Consider the following 17,563-nt stretch of genomic DNA (forward strand, 5'->3'; position numbering starts at 1 on the left):
AACACTTGTTCAGAACAAAAGAAAGAACAGAGCCCCAGATTTGCTGTTGTCCTGGAGAGCTTGCAGAGCACTGGGGAAAGGCAGGCAGAGAATTCCCTGCTAGCACCTTCTCTGTGCCTGGGAAGCAGAAGTGTTCACATTGCTTCGCAGAATCGCTTTTGTGCAGAAAACACTAACACTTGTTCAGAACAAAATAAAGCACAGAGCCCCAGATTCTATGTTGTCCTGGAGAGCTTGCAGAGCACTGGGGAAAGGCAGGCAGAGAATTCCCTGCTAGCACCTTCTCTGTGCCTGGGAAGCAGAAGTGTTCACATTGCTTCGCAGAATCGCTTTTGTGCAGAAAACACTAACACCTGTTCAGAACGAAAGAAAGCACAGAGCCCCAGATTTTCTGTTCTCCTGGAGAGCTTGCAGAGCACTGGGGAAAGGCAGGCAGAGAAGTCCCTGCTAGCACCTTCTCTGTGCCTGGGAAGCAGAAGTGTTCACATTGCTTCGCAGAATCGCTTTTGTGCAGAAAACACTAACACTTGTTCAGAACAAAATAAAGCACAGAGCCCCAGATTTGATGTTGTCCTGGAGAGCTTGCAGAGCACTGGGGAAAGGCAGGCAGAGAATTCCCTGCTAGCACCTTCTCTGTGCCTGGGAAGCAGAAGTGTTCACATTGCTTCGCAGAATCGCTTTTGTGCAGAAACAGTAACACTTGTTCAGAACAAAAGAAAGAACAGAGACGCAGATTTGATGTTGTCCTGGAGAGCTTGCAGAGCACTGGGGAAAGGCAGGCAGAGAATTCCCTGCTAGCAACTTCTCTGTGTCTGGGAAGCAGAAGTGTTCACATTGCTTCGCAGAATCGCTTTTCTGCAGAAAACACTAACACTTGTTCAGAACAAAAGAAAGCACAGAGCCCCAGATTTTCTGTTGTCCTGGAGAGCTTGCAGAGCACTGGGGAAAGGCAGGCAGAGAATTCCCTGCTAGCACCTTCTCTGTGCCTGGGAAGCAGAAGTGTTCACATTGCTTCGCAGAATTGCTTTTGTGCAGAAAACACTAACACCTGTTCAGAACGAAATAAAGCACAGAGCCCCAGATTTGCTGTTGTCCTGGAGAGCTTGCAGAGCACTGGGGAAAGGCAGGCAGAGAATTCCCTGCTAGCACCTTCTCTGTGCCTGGGAAGCAGAAGTGTTCACATTGCTTCGCAGAATCGCTTTTGTGCAGAAACAGTAACACTTGTTCAGAACAAAAGAAAGAACAGAGACGCAGATTTGCTGTTGTCCTGGAGAGCTTGCAGAGCACTGGGGAAAGGCAGACAGAGAATTCCCTGCTAGCAACTTCTCTGTGTCTGGGAAGCAGAAGTGTTCACATTGCTTCGCAGAATCGCTTTTCTGCAGAAAACACTAACACTTGTTCAGAACGAAAGAAAGCACAGAGCCCCAGATTTTATGTTGTCCTGGAGAGCTTGCAGAGCACTGGGGAAAGGCACGCAGAGAATTCCCTGCTAGCACCTTCTCTGGGCCTGGGAAGCAGAAGTGTTCACATTGCTTCGCAGAATCGCTTTTGTGCAGAAAACAGTAACACTTGTTCAGAATGAAAGAAAGCACAGAGCCCCAGATTTGATGTTGTCCTGGAGAGCTTGCAGAGCACTGGGGAAAGGCAGGCAGAGAATTCCCTGCTAGCACCTTCTCTGTGCCTGCGAAGCAGAAGTGTTCACATTGCTTCGCAGAATCGCTTTTCTGCAGAAAACAGTAACACTTGTTCAGAAGGAAAGAAAGCACAGAGCCCCAGATTTTATGTTGTCCTGGAGAGCTTGCAGAGCACTGGGGAAAGGCAGGCAGAGAATTTCCTGCTAGCACCTTCTCTGTGCCTGGGAAGCAGAAGTGTTCACATTCTTTCGCAGAGTCGCTTTTGTGCAGAAAACCATAACACTTGTTCAGAACAAAAGAAAGCACAGAGCCCCAGATTTGCTGTTGTCTTGGAGAGCTTGCAGAGCACTGGGGAAAGGCAGGCAGGGAATTCCCTGCTAGCACCTTCTCTGTGCCTGGGAAGCAGAAGTGTTCACATTGCTTCGCAGAATCGCTTTTGTGCAGAAACAGTAACACTTGTTCAGAACAAAAGAAAGAACAGAGACGCAGATTTGCTGTTGTCCTGGAGAGCTTGCAGAGCACTGGGGAAAGGCAGGCAGAGAATTCCCTGCTAGCAACTTCTCTGTGTCTGGGAAGCAGAAGTGTTCACATTGCTTCGCAGAATCGCTTTTGTGCAGAAAACACTAACACTTGTTCAGAACGAAAGAAAGCACAGAGCCCCAGATTTTCTGTTGTCCTGGAGAGCTTGCAGAGCACTGGGGAAAGGCAGGCAGAGAATTCCCTGCTAGCACCTTCTCTGTGCCTGGGAAGCAGAGGTGTTCACATTGCTTCGCAGAATCGCTTTTGTGCAGAAAACACTAACACTTGTTCAGAATGAAAGAAAGCACAGAGCCCCAGATTTGCTGTTGCCCTGGAGAGCTTGCAGAGCACTGGGGAAAGGCAGGCAGAGAATTCCCTGCTAGCACCTTCTCTGTGCCTGGGAAGCAGAAGTGTTCACATTGCTTCGCAGAATCGCTTTTGTGCAGAAAACAGTAACACTTGTTCAGAACAAAATAAAGCACCGAGCCCCAGATTTGAAGTTGCCGTCGAGAGCTTGCAGAGCACTGGGGAAAGGCAGGCAGAGAATTCCCTGCTAGCAACTTCTCTGTGTCTGGGAAGCAGAAGTGTTCACATTGCTTCGCAGAATCGCTTTTCTGCAGAAAACACTAACACTTGTTCAGAACGAAAGAAAGCACAGAGTCCCAGATTTTATGTTGTCCTGGAGAGCTTGCAGAGCACTGGGGAAAGGCAGGCAGAGAATTCCCTGCTAGCACCTTCTCTGTGCCTGCGAAGCAGAAGTGTTCACATTGCTTCGCAGAATCGCTTTTGTGCAGAAAACAGTAACACTTGTTCAGAACAAAAGAAAGAACAGAGCCCCAGATTTGCTGTTGTCCTGGAGAGCTTGCAGAGCACTGGGGAAAGGCAGGCAGAGAAGTCCCTGCTAGCACCTTCTCTGTGCCTGGGAAGCAGAAGTGTTCACATTGCTTCGCAGAATCGCTTTTGTGCAGAAAACACTAACACTTGTTCAGAACAAAATAAAGCACAGAGCCCCAGATTTGATGTTGTCCTGGAGAGCTTGCAGAGCACTGGGGAAAGGCAGGCAGAGAATTCCCTGCTAGCACCTTCTCTGTGCCTGCGAAGCAGAAGTGTTCACATTGCTTCGCAGAATCGCTTTTGTGCAGAAAACACTAACACTTGTTCAGAACAAAAGAAAGCACAGAGCCCCAGATTTGCTGTTGTCGTGGAGAGCTTGCAGAGCACTGGGGAAAGGCAGGCAGAGAATTCCCTGCTAGCACCTTCTCTGTGCCTGGGAAGCAGAAGTGTTCACATTGCTTCGCAGAATCGCTTTTCTGTAGAAAACACTAACACTTCTTCAGAACAAAATAAAGCACAGAGCCCCAGATTTGCTGTTGTCCTGGAGAGCTTGCAGAGCACTGGGGAAAGGCAGGCAGAGAATTCCCTGCTAGCAACTTCTCTGTGTCTGGGAAGCAGAAGTGTTCACATTGCTTCGCAGAATCGCTTTTGTGCAGAAAACCCTAACACTTGTTCAGAACGAAAGAAAGCACAGAGCCCCAGAACTGCTGTTGTCCTGGAGAGCTTGCAGAGCACTGGGGAAAGGCAGGCAGAGAATTCCCTGCTAGCACCTTCTCTGTGCCTGGGAAGCAGAAGTGTTCACATTGCTTCGCAGAATCGCTTTTGTGCAGAAAACACTAACACTTGTTCAGAATGAAAGAAAGCACAGAGCCCCAGATTTGCTGTTGCCCTGGAGAGCTTGCAGAGCACTGGGGAAAGGCAGGCAGAGAATTCCCTGCTAGCACCTTCTCTGTGTCTGGGAAGCAGAAGTGTTCACATTGCTTCGCAGAATCGCTTTTCTGCAGAAAACACTAACACTTGTTCAGAACGAAAGAAAGCACAGAGCCCCAGATTTTATGTTGTCCTGGAGAGCTTGCAGAGCACTGGGGAAAGGCAGGCAGAGAATTTCCTGCTAGCACCTTCTCTGTGCCTGGGAAGCAGAAGTGTTCACATTGCTTCGCAGAATCGCTTTTGTGCAGAAAACCTTAACACTTGTTCAGAACAAAAGAAAGCACAGAGCCCCAGATTTTCTGTTGCCCTGGAGAGCATGCACAGCACTGGGGAAAGGCAGGCAGGGAATTCCCTGCTAGCACCTTCTCTGTGCCTGCGAAGCAGAAGTGTTCACATTGCTTTGCAGAATCGCTTTTGTGCAGAAAACACTAACACCTGTTCAGAACGAAAGAAAGCACAGAGCCCCAGATTTGCTGTTGTCCTGGAGAGCTTGCAGAGCACTGGGGAAAGGCAGGCAGAGAATTCCCTGCTAGCACCTTCTCTGTGCCTGCGAAGCAGAAGTGTTCACATTGCTTCGCAGAATCGCTTTTGTGCAGAAAACAGTAACACTTGTTCAGAACAAAAGAAAGCACCGAGCCCCAGATTTGAAGTTGCCGTCGAGAGCTTGCAGAGCACTGGGGAAAGGCAGGCAGAGAATTCCCTGCTAGCACCTTCTCTGTGCCTGGGAAGCAGAAGTGTTCACATTGCTTCGCAGAATCGCTTTTGTGCAGAAAACACTAACACTTGTTCAGAACAAAATAAAGCACAGAGCCCCAGATTTGATGTTGTCCTGGAGAGCTTGCAGAGCACTGGGGAAAGGCAGGCAGAGAATTCCCTGCTAGCACCTTCTCTGTGCCTGGGAAGCAGAAGTGTTCACATTGCTTCGCAGAATCGCTTTTGTGCAGAAACAGTAACACTTGTTCAGAACAAAAGAAAGAACAGAGACGCAGATTTGATGTTGTCCTGGAGAGCTTGCAGAGCACTGGGGAAAGGCAGGCAGAGAATTCCCTGCTAGCAACTTCTCTGTGTCTGGGAAGCAGAAGTGTTCACATTGCTTCGCAGAATCGCTTTTCTGCAGAAAACACTAACACTTGTTCAGAACAAAAGAAAGCACAGAGCCCCAGATTTGCTGTTGTCCTGGAGAGCTTGCAGAGCACTGGGGAAAGGCAGGCAGAGAATTCCCTGCTAGCACCTTCTCTGTGCCTGGGAAGCAGAAGTGTTCACATTGCTTCGCAGAATCGCTTTTGTGCAGAAACAGTAACACTTGTTCAGAACAAAAGAAAGAACAGAGACGCAGATTTGCTGTTGTCCTGGAGAGCTTGCAGAGCACTGGGGAAAGGCAGGCAGAGAATTCCCTGCTAGCAACTTCTCTGTGTCTGGGAAGCAGAAGTGTTCACATTGCTTCGCAGAATCGCTTTTCTGCAGAAAACACTAACACTTGTTCAGAACGAAAGAAAGCACAGAGCCCCAGATTTTATGTTGTCCTGGAGAGCTTGCAGAGCACTGGGGAAAGGCACGCAGAGAATTCCCTGCTAGCACCTTCTCTGGGCCTGGGAAGCAGAAGTGTTCACATTGCTTCGCAGAATCGCTTTTGTGCAGAAAACAGTAACACTTGTTCAGAATGAAAGAAAGCACAGAGCCCCAGATTTGATGTTGTCCTGGAGAGCTTGCAGAGCACTGGGGAAAGGCAGGCAGAGAATTCCCTGCTAGCACCTTCTCTGTGCCTGCGAAGCAGAAGTGTTCACATTGCTTCGCAGAATCGCTTTTCTGCAGAAAACAGTAACACTTGTTCAGAAGGAAAGAAAGCACAGAGCCCCAGATTTTATGTTGTCCTGGAGAGCTTGCAGAGCACTGGGGAAAGGCAGGCAGAGAATTTCCTGCTAGCACCTTCTCTGTGCCTGGGAAGCAGAAGTGTTCACATTCTTTCGCAGAGTCGCTTTTGTGCAGAAAACCATAACACTTGTTCAGAACAAAAGAAAGCACAGAGCCCCAGATTTGCTGTTGTCTTGGAGAGCTTGCAGAGCACTGGGGAAAGGCAGGCAGGGAATTCCCTGCTAGCACCTTCTCTGTGCCTGGGAAGCAGAAGTGTTCACATTGCTTCGCAGAATCGCTTTTGTGCAGAAACAGTAACACTTGTTCAGAACAAAAGAAAGAACAGAGACGCAGATTTGCTGTTGTCCTGGAGAGCTTGCAGAGCACTGGGGAAAGGCAGGCAGAGAATTCCCTGCTAGCAACTTCTCTGTGTCTGGGAAGCAGAAGTGTTCACATTGCTTCGCAGAATCGCTTTTGTGCAGAAAACACTAACACTTGTTCAGAACGAAAGAAAGCACAGAGCCCCAGATTTTCTGTTGTCCTGGAGAGCTTGCAGAGCACTGGGGAAAGGCAGGCAGAGAATTCCCTGCTAGCACCTTCTCTGTGCCTGGGAAGCAGAAGTGTTCACATTGCTTCGCAGAATCGCTTTTGTGCAGAAAACACTAACACTTGTTCAGAATGAAAGAAAGCACAGAGCCCCAGATTTGCTGTTGCCCTGGAGAGCTTGCAGAGCACTGGGGAAAGGCAGGCAGAGAATTCCCTGCTAGCACCTTCTCTGTGCCTGGGAAGCAGAAGTGTTCACATTGCTTCGCAGAATCGCTTTTGTGCAGAAAACAGTAACACTTGTTCAGAACAAAATAAAGCACCGAGCCCCAGATTTGAAGTTGCCGTCGAGAGCTTGCAGAGCACTGGGGAAAGGCAGGCAGAGAATTCCCTGCTAGCAACTTCTCTGTGTCTGGGAAGCAGAAGTGTTCACATTGCTTCGCAGAATCGCTTTTCTGCAGAAAACACTAACACTTGTTCAGAACGAAAGAAAGCACAGAGTCCCAGATTTTATGTTGTCCTGGAGAGCTTGCAGAGCACTGGGGAAAGGCAGGCAGAGAATTCCCTGCTAGCACCTTCTCTGTGCCTGCGAAGCAGAAGTGTTCACATTGCTTCGCAGAATCGCTTTTGTGCAGAAAACAGTAACACTTGTTCAGAACAAAAGAAAGAACAGAGCCCCAGATTTGCTGTTGTCCTGGAGAGCTTGCAGAGCACTGGGGAAAGGCAGGCAGAGAAGTCCCTGCTAGCACCTTCTCTGTGCCTGGGAAGCAGAAGTGTTCACATTGCTTCGCAGAATCGCTTTTGTGCAGAAAACACTAACACTTGTTCAGAACAAAATAAAGCACAGAGCCCCAGATTTGATGTTGTCCTGGAGAGCTTGCAGAGCACTGGGGAAAGGCAGGCAGAGAATTCCCTGCTAGCACCTTCTCTGTGCCTGCGAAGCAGAAGTGTTCACATTGCTTCGCAGAATCGCTTTTGTGCAGAAAACACTAACACTTGTTCAGAACAAAAGAAAGCACAGAGCCCCAGATTTGCTGTTGTCGTGGAGAGCTTGCAGAGCACTGGGGAAAGGCAGGCAGAGAATTCCCTGCTAGCACCTTCTCTGTGCCTGGGAAGCAGAAGTGTTCACATTGCTTCGCAGAATCGCTTTTCTGTAGAAAACACTAACACTTCTTCAGAACAAAATAAAGCACAGAGCCCCAGATTTGCTGTTGTCCTGGAGAGCTTGCAGAGCACTGGGGAAAGGCAGGCAGAGAATTCCCTGCTAGCAACTTCTCTGTGTCTGGGAAGCAGAAGTGTTCACATTGCTTCGCAGAATCGCTTTTGTGCAGAAAACCCTAACACTTGTTCAGAACGAAAGAAAGCACAGAGCCCCAGAACTGCTGTTGTCCTGGAGAGCTTGCAGAGCACTGGGGAAAGGCAGGCAGAGAATTCCCTGCTAGCACCTTCTCTGTGCCTGGGAAGCAGAAGTGTTCACATTGCTTCGCAGAATCGCTTTTGTGCAGAAAACACTAACACTTGTTCAGAATGAAAGAAAGCACAGAGCCCCAGATTTGCTGTTGCCCTGGAGAGCTTGCAGAGCACTGGGGAAAGGCAGGCAGAGAATTCCCTGCTAGCACCTTCTCTGTGTCTGGGAAGCAGAAGTGTTCACATTGCTTCGCAGAATCGCTTTTCTGCAGAAAACACTAACACTTGTTCAGAACGAAAGAAAGCACAGAGCCCCAGATTTTATGTTGTCCTGGAGAGCTTGCAGAGCACTGGGGAAAGGCAGGCAGAGAATTTCCTGCTAGCACCTTCTCTGTGCCTGGGAAGCAGAAGTGTTCACATTGCTTCGCAGAATCGCTTTTGTGCAGAAAACCCTAACACTTGTTCAGAACAAAAGAAAGCACAGAGCCCCAGATTTTCTGTTGCCCTGGAGAGCATGCACAGCACTGGGGAAAGGCAGGCAGGGAATTCCCTGCTAGCACCTTCTCTGTGCCTGCGAAGCAGAAGTGTTCACATTGCTTTGCAGAATCGCTTTTGTGCAGAAAACACTAACACCTGTTCAGAACGAAAGAAAGCACAGAGCCCCAGATTTGCTGTTGTCCTGGAGAGCTTGCAGAGCACTGGGGAAAGGCAGGCAGAGAATTCCCTGCTAGCACCTTCTCTGTGCCTGCGAAGCAGAAGTGTTCACATTGCTTCGCAGAATCGCTTTTGTGCAGAAAACAGTAACACTTGTTCAGAACAAAAGAAAGCACCGAGCCCCAGATTTGAAGTTGCCGTCGAGAGCTTGCAGAGCACTGGGGAAAGGCAGGCAGAGAATTCCCTGCTAGCACCTTCTCTGTGTCTGGGAAGCAGAAGTGTTCACATTGCTTCGCAGAATCGCTTTTGTGCAGAAAACAGTAACACTTGTTCAGAACAAAAGAAAGAACAGAGCCCCAGATTTGCTGTTGTCCTGGAGAGCTTGCAGAGCACTGGGGAAAGGCAGGCAGAGAATTCCCTACTAGCACCTTCTCTGTGCCTGGGAAGCAGAAGTGTTCACATTGCTTCGCAGAATCGCTTTTGTGCAGAAAACACTAACACTTGTTCAGAACGAAAGAAAGCACAGAGCCCCAGATTTGCTGTTGTCCTGGAGAGCTTGCAGAGCACTGGGGAAAGGCAGGCAGAGAATTCCCTGCTAGCACCTTCTCTGTGCCTGGGAAGCAGAAGTGTTCCCATTGCTTCGCAGAATCGCTTTTGTGCAAAAAACACTAAAAATTTTCAGAACGAAAGAAAGCACAGAGCCCCACATTTTATGTTGCCCTGGAGAGCATGCAGAGCACTGGGGAAAGGCAGGCAGGGAATTCCCTGCTAGCACCTTCTCTGTGTCTGGGAAGCAGAAGTGTTCACATTGCTTTGCAGAATCGCTTTTGTGGAGAAAACACTAACACCTGTTCAGAACGAAAGAAAGCACAGAGCCCCAGATTTTCTGTTCTCCTGGAGAGCTTGCAGAGCACTGGGGAAAGGCAGGCAGAGAATTCCCTGCTAGCACCTTCTCTGTGCCTGGGAAGCAGAAGTGTTCACATTGCTTCGCAGAATCGCTTTTGTGCAGAAAACAGTAACACTTGTTCAGAACAAAAGAAAGAACAGAGCCCCAGATTTGCTGTTGTCCTGGAGAGCTTGCAGAGCACTGGGGAAAGGCAGGCAGAGAATTCCCTGCTAGCACCTTCTCTGTGCCTGGGAAGCAGAAGTGTTCACATTGCTTCGCAGAATCGCTTTTGTGCAGAAAACACTAACACTTGTTCAGAACAAAATAAAGCACAGAGCCCCAGATTCTATGTTGTCCTGGAGAGCTTGCAGAGCACTGGGGAAAGGCAGGCAGAGAATTCCCTGCTAGCACCTTCTCTGTGCCTGGGAAGCAGAAGTGTTCACATTGCTTCGCAGAATCGCTTTTGTGCAGAAAACACTAACACCTGTTCAGAACGAAAGAAAGCACAGAGCCCCAGATTTTCTGTTCTCCTGGAGAGCTTGCAGAGCACTGGGGAAAGGCAGGCAGAGAATTCCCTGCTAGCACCTTCTCTGTGCCTGCGAAGCAGAAGTGTTCACATTGCTTCGCAGAATCGCTTTTGTGCAGAAAAAAGTAACACTTGTTCAGAACAAAAGAAAGAACAGAGCCCCAGATTTGCTGTTGTCCTGGAGAGCTTGCAGAGCACTGGGGAAAGGCAGGCAGAGAATTCCCTGCTAGCACCTTCTCTGTGCCTGGGAAGCAGAAGTGTTCACATTGCTTCGCAGAATCGCTTTTGTGCAGAAAACACTAACACTTGTTCAGAACAAAATAAAGCACAGAGCCCCAGATTCTATGTTGTCCTGGAGAGCTTGCAGAGCACTGGGGAAAGGCAGGCAGAGAATTCCCTGCTAGCACCTTCTCTGTGCCTGGGAAGCAGAAGTGTTCACATTGCTTCGCAGAATCGCTTTTCTGCAGAAAACACTAACACTTGTTCAGAACAAAAGAAAGCACAGAGCCCCAGATTTGCTGTTGTCCTGGAGAGCTTGCAGAGCACTGGGGAAAGGCAGGCAGAGAATTCCCTGCTAGCACCTTCTCTGTGCCTGGGAAGCAGAAGTGTTCACATTGCTTCGCAGAATCGCTTTTGTGCAGAAACAGTAACACTTGTTCAGAACAAAAGAAAGAACAGAGACACAGATTTGATGTTGTCCTGGAGAGCTTGCAGAGCACTGGGGAAAGGCAGGCAGAGAATTCCCTGCTAGCAACTTCTCTGTGTCTGGGAAGCAGAAGTGTTCACATTGCTTCGCAGAATCGCTTTTCTGCAGAAAACACTAACACTTGTTCAGAACGAAAGAAAGCACAGAGCCCCAGATTTTATGTTGTCCTGGAGAGCTTGCAGAGCACTGGGGAAAGGCAGGCAGACAATTCCCTGCTAGCACCTTCTCTGTGCCTGGGAAGCAGAAGTGTTCACATTGCTTCGCAGAATCGCTTTTGTGCAGAAAACACTAACACTTGTTCAGAATGAAAGAAAGCACAGAGCCCCAGATTTGCTGTTGCCCTGGAGAGCTTGCAGAGCACTGGGGAAAGGCAGGCAGAGAATTCCCTGCTAGCACCTTCTCTGTGTCTGGGAAGCAGAAGTGTTCACATTGCTTTGCAGAATCGCTTTTGTGGAGAAAACACTAACACCTGTTCAGAACGAAAGAAAGCACAGAGCCCCAGATTTTCTGTTCTCCTGGAGAGCTTGCAGAGCACTGGGGAAAGGCAGGCAGAGAATTCCCTGCTAGCACCTTCTCTGTGCCTGGGAAGCAGAAGTGTTCACATTGCTTCGCAGAATCGCTTTTGTGCAGAAAACAGTAACACTTGTTCAGAACAAAAGAAAGAACAGAGCCCCAGATTTGCTGTTGTCCTGGAGAGCTTGCAGAGCACTGGGGAAAGGCAGGCAGAGAATTCCCTGCTAGCACCTTCTCTGTGCCTGGGAAGCAGAAGTGTTCACATTGCTTCGCAGAATCGCTTTTGTGCAGAAAACACTAACACTTGTTCAGAACAAAATAAAGCACAGAGCCCCAGATTCTATGTTGTCCTGGAGAGCTTGCAGAGCACTGGGGAAAGGCAGGCAGAGAATTCCCTGCTAGCACCTTCTCTGTGCCTGGGAAGCAGAAGTGTTCACATTGCTTCGCAGAATCGCTTTTGTGCAGAAAACACTAACACTTGTTCAGAACAAAATAAAGCACAGAGCCCCAGATTCTATGTTGTCCTGGAGAGCTTGCAGAGCACTGGGGAAAGGCAGGCAGAGAATTCCCTGCTAGCACCTTCTCTGTGCCTGGGAAGCAGAAGTGTTCACATTGCTTCGCAGAATCGCTTTTCTGCAGAAAACACTAACACTTGTTCAGAACAAAAGAAAGCACAGAGCCCCAGATTTGCTGTTGTCCTGGAGAGCTTGCAGAGCACTGGGGAAAGGCAGGCAGAGAATTCCCTGCTAGCACCTTCTCTGTGCCTGGGAAGCAGAAGTGTTCACATTGCTTCGCAGAATCGCTTTTGTGCAGAAACAGTAACACTTGTTCAGAACAAAAGAAAGAACAGAGACGCAGATTTGATGTTGTCCTGGAGAGCTTGCAGAGCACTGGGGAAAGGCAGGCAGAGAATTCCCTGCTAGCAACTTCTCTGTGTCTGGGAAGCAGAAGTGTTCACATTGCTTCGCAGAATCGCTTTTCTGCAGAAAACACTAACACTTGTTCAGAACGAAAGAAAGCACAGAGCCCCAGATTTTATGTTGTCCTGGAGAGCTTGCAGAGCACTGGGGAAAGGCAGGCAGACAATTCCCTGCTAGCACCTTCTCTGTGCCTGGGAAGCAGAAGTGTTCACATTGCTTCGCAGAATCGCTTTTGTGCAGAAAACAGTAACACTTGTTCAGAACAAAAGAAAGAACAGAGCCCCAGATTTGCTGTTGTCCTGGAGAGCTTGCAGAGCACTGGGGAAAGGCAGGCAGAGAATTCCCTGCTAGCACCTTCTCTGTGCCTGGGAAGCAGAAGTGTTCACATTGCTTCGCAGAATCGCTTTTGTGCAGAAAACACTAACACTTGTTCAGAACAAAATAAAGCACAGAGCCCCAGATTCTATGTTGTCCTGGAGAGCTTGCAGAGCACTGGGGAAAGGCAGGCAGAGAATTCCCTGCTAGCACCTTCTCTGTGCCTGGGAAGCAGAAGTGTTCACATTGCTTCGCAGAATCGCTTTTGTGCAGAAAACACTAACACCTGTTCAGAACGAAAGAAAGCACAGAGCCCCAGATTTTCTGTTCTCCTGGAGAGCTTGCAGAGCACTGGGGAAAGGCAGGCAGAGAATTCCCTGCTAGCACCTTCTCTGTGCCTGGGAAGCAGAAGTGTTCACATTGCTTCGCAGAATCGCTTTTGTGCAGAAAAAAGTAACACTTGTTCAGAACAAAAGAAAGAACAGAGCCCCAGATTTGCTGTTGTCCTGGAGAGCTTGCAGAGCACTGGGGAAAGGCAGGCAGAGAATTCCCTGCTAGCACCTTCTCTGTGCCTGGGAAGCAGAAGTGTTCACATTGCTTCGCAGAATCGCTTTTGTGCAGAAAACACTAACACTTGTTCAGAACAAAATAAAGCACAGAGCCCCAGATTCTATGTTGTCCTGGAGAGCTTGCAGAGCACTGGGGAAAGGCAGGCAGAGAATTCCCTGCTAGCACCTTCTCTGTGCCTGGGAAGCAGAAGTGTTCACATTGCTTCGCAGAATCGCTTTTCTGCAGAAAACACTAACACTTGTTCAGAACAAAAGAAAGCACAGAGCCCCAGATTTGCTGTTGTCCTGGAGAGCTTGCAGAGCACTGGGGAAAGGCAGGCAGAGAATTCCCTGCTAGCACCTTCTCTGTGCCTGGGAAGCAGAAGTGTTCACATTGCTTCGCAGAATCGCTTTTGTGCAGAAAACACTAACACTTGTTCAGAACAAAATAAAGCACAGAGCCCCAGATTCTATGTTGTCCTGGAGAGCTTGCAGAGCACTGGGGAAAGGCAGGCAGAGAATTCCCTGCTAGCACCTTCTCTGTGCCTGGGAAGCAGAAGTGTTCACATTGCTTCGCAGAATCGCTTTTGTGCAGAAAACAGTAACACTTGTTCAGAACAAAAGAAAGAACAGAGCCCCAGATTTGCTGTTGTCCTGGAGAGCTTGCAGAGCACTGGGGAAAGGCAGGCAGAGAATTCCCTGCTAGCACCTTCTCTGTGCCTGGGAAGCAGAAGTGTTCACATTGCTTCGCAGAATCGCTTTTGTGCAGAAAACACTAACACTTGTTCAGAACAAAATAAAGCACAGAGCCCCAGATTCTATGTTGTCCTGGAGAGCTTGCAGAGCACTGGGGAAAGGCAGGCAGAGAATTCCCTGCTAGCACCTTCTCTGTGCCTGGGAAGCAGAAGTGTTCACATTGCTTCGCAGAATCGCTTTTGTGCAGAAAACACTAACACCTGTTCAGAACGAAAGAAAGCACAGAGCCCCAGATTTTATGTTGTCCTGGAGAGCTTGCAGAGCACTGGGGAAAGGCAGGCAGAGAATTCCCTGCTAGCACCTTCTCTGTGCCTGGGAAGCAGAAGTGTTCACATTGCTTCGCAGAATCGCTTTTGTGCAGAAAACACTAACACTTGTTCAGAATGAAAGAAAGCACAGAGCCCCAGATTTGCTGTTGCCCTGGAGAGCTTGCAGAGCACTGGGGAAAGGCAGGCAGAGAATTCCCTGCTAGCACCTTCTCTGTGTCTGGGAAGCAGAAGTGTTCACATTGCTTCGCAGAATCGCTTTTCTGCAGAAAACACTAACACTTGTTCAGAACGAAAGAAAGCACAGAGCCCCAGATTTTCTGTTGTCCTGGAGAGCTTGCAGAGCACTGGGGAAAGGCAGGCAGAGAATTCCCTGCTAGCACCTTCTCTGTGCCTGGGAAGCAGAAGTGTTCACATTGCTTCGCAGAATCGCTTTTGTGCAGAAAACAGTAACACTTGTTCAGAACAAAAGAAAGAACAGAGCCCCAGATTTGCTGTTGTCCTGGAGAGCTTGCAGAGCACTGGGGAAAGGCAGGCAGAGAATTCCCTGCTAGCACCTTCTCTGTGCCTGGGAAGCAGAAGTGTTCACATTGCTTCGCAGAATCGCTTTTGTGTAGAAAACACTAACACTTGTTCAGAACGAAAGAAAGCACAGAGCCCCAGATTTGCTGTTGTCCTGGAGAGCTTGCAGAGCACTGGGGAAAGGCAGGCAGAGAATTCCCTGCTAGCACCTTCTCTGTGCCTGGGAAGCAGAAGTGTTCCCATTGCTTCGCAGAATCGCTTTTGTGCAAAAAACACTAAAAATTTTCAGAACGAAAGAAAGCACAGAGCCCCACATTTTATGTTGTCCTGGAGAGCTTGCAGAGCACTGGGGAAAGGCAGTCAGAGAATTCCCTGCTAGCACCTTCTCTGGGCCTGGGAAGCAGAAGTGTTCACATTGCTTCGCAGAATCGCTTTTGTGCAGAAAACAGTAACACTTGTTCAGAACAAAAGAAAGAACAGAGCCCCAGATTTGCTGTTGTCCTGGAGAGCTTGCAGAGCACTGGGGAAAGGCAGGCAGAGAATTCCCTGCTAGCACCTTCTCTGTGCCTGCGAAGCAGAAGTGTTCACATTGCTTCGCAGAATCGCTTTTCTGCAGAAAACACTAACACTTCTTCAGAACGAAAGAAAGCACAGAGCCCCAGATTTGCTGTTGTCCTGGAGAGCTTGCAGAGCACTGGGGAAAGGCAGGCAGAGAATTCCCTGCTAGCACCTTCTCTGTGCCTGGGAAGCAGAAGTGTTCACATTGCTTCGCAGAATCGCTTTTGTGCAGAAAACACTAACACTTGTTCAGAACAAAATAAAGCACAGAGCCCCAGATTCTATGTTGTCCTGGAGAGCTTGCAGAGCACTGGGGAAAGGCAGGCAGAGAATTCCCTGCTAGCACCTTCTCTGTGCCTGGGAAGCAGAAGTGTTCACATTGCTTCGCAGAATCGCTTTTGTGCAGAAAACACTAACACCTGTTCAGAACGAAAGAAAGCACAGAGCCCCAGATTTTATGTTGTCCTGGAGAGCTTGCAGAGCACTGGGGAAAGGCAGGCAGAGAATTCCCTGCTAGCACCTTCTCTGTGCCTGGGAAGCAGAAGTGTTCACATTGCTTCGCAGAATCGCTTTTGTGCAGAAAACACTAACACTTGTTCAGAATGAAAGAAAGCACAGAGCCCCAGATTTGCTGTTGCCCTGGAGAGCTTGCAGAGCACTGGGGAAAGGCAGGCAGAGAATTCCCTGCTAGCACCTTCTCTGTGTCTGGGAAGCAGAAGTGTTCACATTGCTTCGCAGAATCGCTTTTCTGCAGAAAACACTAACACTTGTTCAGAACGAAAGAAAGCACAGAGCCCCAGATTTTATGTTGTCCTGGAGAGCTTGCAGAGCACTGGGGAAAGGCAGGCAGAGAATTCCCTGCTAGCACCTTCTCTGTGCCTGGGAAGCAGAAGTGTTCACATTGCTTCGCAGAATCGCTTTTGTGCAGAAAACAGTAACACTTGTTCAGAACAAAAGAAAGAACAGAGCCCCAGATTTGCTGTTGTCCTGGAGAGCTTGCAGAGCACTGGGGAAAGGCAGGCAGAGAATTCCCTGCTAGCACCTTCTCTGTGCCTGGGAAGCAGAAGTGTTCACATTGCTTCGCAGAATCGCTTTTGTGTAGAAAACACTAACACTTGTTCAGAACGAAAGAAAGCACAGAGCCCCAGATTTGCTGTTGTCCTGGAGAGCTTGCAGAGCACTGGGGAAAGGCAGGCAGAGAATTCCCTGCTAGCACCTTCTCTGTGCCTGGGAAGCAGAAGTGTTCCCATTGCTTCGCAGAATCGCTTTTGTGCAAAAAACACTAAAAATTTTCAGAACGAAAGAAAGCACAGAGCCCCACATTTTATGTTGTCCTGGAGAGCTTGCAGAGCACTGGGGAAAGGCAGTCAGAGAATTCCCTGCTAGCACCTTCTCTGGGCCTGGGAAGCAGAAGTGTTCACATTGCTTCGCAGAATCGCTTTTGTGCAGAAAACAGTAACACTTGTTCAGAACAAAAGAAAGAACAGAGCCCCAGATTTGCTGTTGTCCTGGAGAGCTTGCAGAGCAGTGGGGAAAGGCAGGCAGAGAATTCCCTGCTAGCACCTTCTCTGTGCCTGCGAAGCAGAAGTGTTCACATTGCTTCGCAGAATCGCTTTTCTGCAGAAAACACTAACACTTCTTCAGAACGAAAGAAAGCACAGAGCCCCAGATTTTATGTTGTCCTGGAGAGCTTGCAGAGCACTGGGGAAAGGCAGGCAGAGAATTCCCTGCTAGCACCTTCTCTGTGCCTGGGAAGCAGAAGTGTTCACATTGCTTCGCAGAATCGCTTTTGTGCAGAAAACCCTAACACTTGTTCAGAACAAAAGAAAGCACAGAGCCCCAGATTTTCTGTTGCCCTGGAGAGCATGCAGAGAACTGGGGAAAGGCAGGCAGGGAATTCCCTGCTAGCACCTTCTCTGTGCCTGGGAAGCAGAAGTGTTCACATTGCTTTGCAGAATCGCTTTTGTGCAGAAAACACTAACACCTGTTCAGAACGAAAGAAAGCACAGAGCCCCAGATTTTCTGTTCTCCTGGAGAGCTTGCAGAGCACTGGGGAAAGGCAGGCAGAGAATTCCCTGCTAGCACCTTCTCTGTGCCTGGGAAGCAGAAGTGTTCACATTGCTTCGCAGAATCGCTTTTGTGCAGAAAACAGTAACACTTGTTCAGAACAAAAGAAAGAACAGAGCCCCAGATTTGCTGTTGTCCTGGAGAGCTTGCAGAGCACTGGGGAAAGGCAGGCAGAGAATTCCCTGCTAGCACCTTCTCTGTGCCTGGGAAGCAGAAGTGTTCACATTGCTTCGCAGAATCGCTTTTGTGCAGAAAACACTAACACTTGTTCAGAACAAAATAAAGCACAGAGCCCCAGATTCTATGTTGTCCTGGAGAGCTTGCAGAGCACTGGGGAAAGGCAGGCAGAGAATTCCCTGCTAGCACCTTCTCTGTGCCTGGGAAGCAGAAGTGTTCACATTGCTTCGCAGAATCGCTTTTCTGCAGAAAACACTAACACTTGTTCAGAACAAAAGAAAGCACAGAGCCCCAGATTTGCTGTTGTCCTGGAGAGCTTGCAGAGCACTGGGGAAAGGCAGGCAGAGAATTCCCTGCTAGCACCTTCTCTGTGCCTGGGAAGCAGAAGTGTTCACATTGCTTCGCAGAATCGCTTTTGTGCAGAAACAGTA

The sequence above is a fragment of the Strix aluco genome, chromosome 15, assembly GCF_031877795.1.
Source record: "Strix aluco isolate bStrAlu1 chromosome 15, bStrAlu1.hap1, whole genome shotgun sequence".
Classification (NCBI taxonomy): domain Eukaryota; kingdom Metazoa; phylum Chordata; class Aves; order Strigiformes; family Strigidae; genus Strix; species Strix aluco.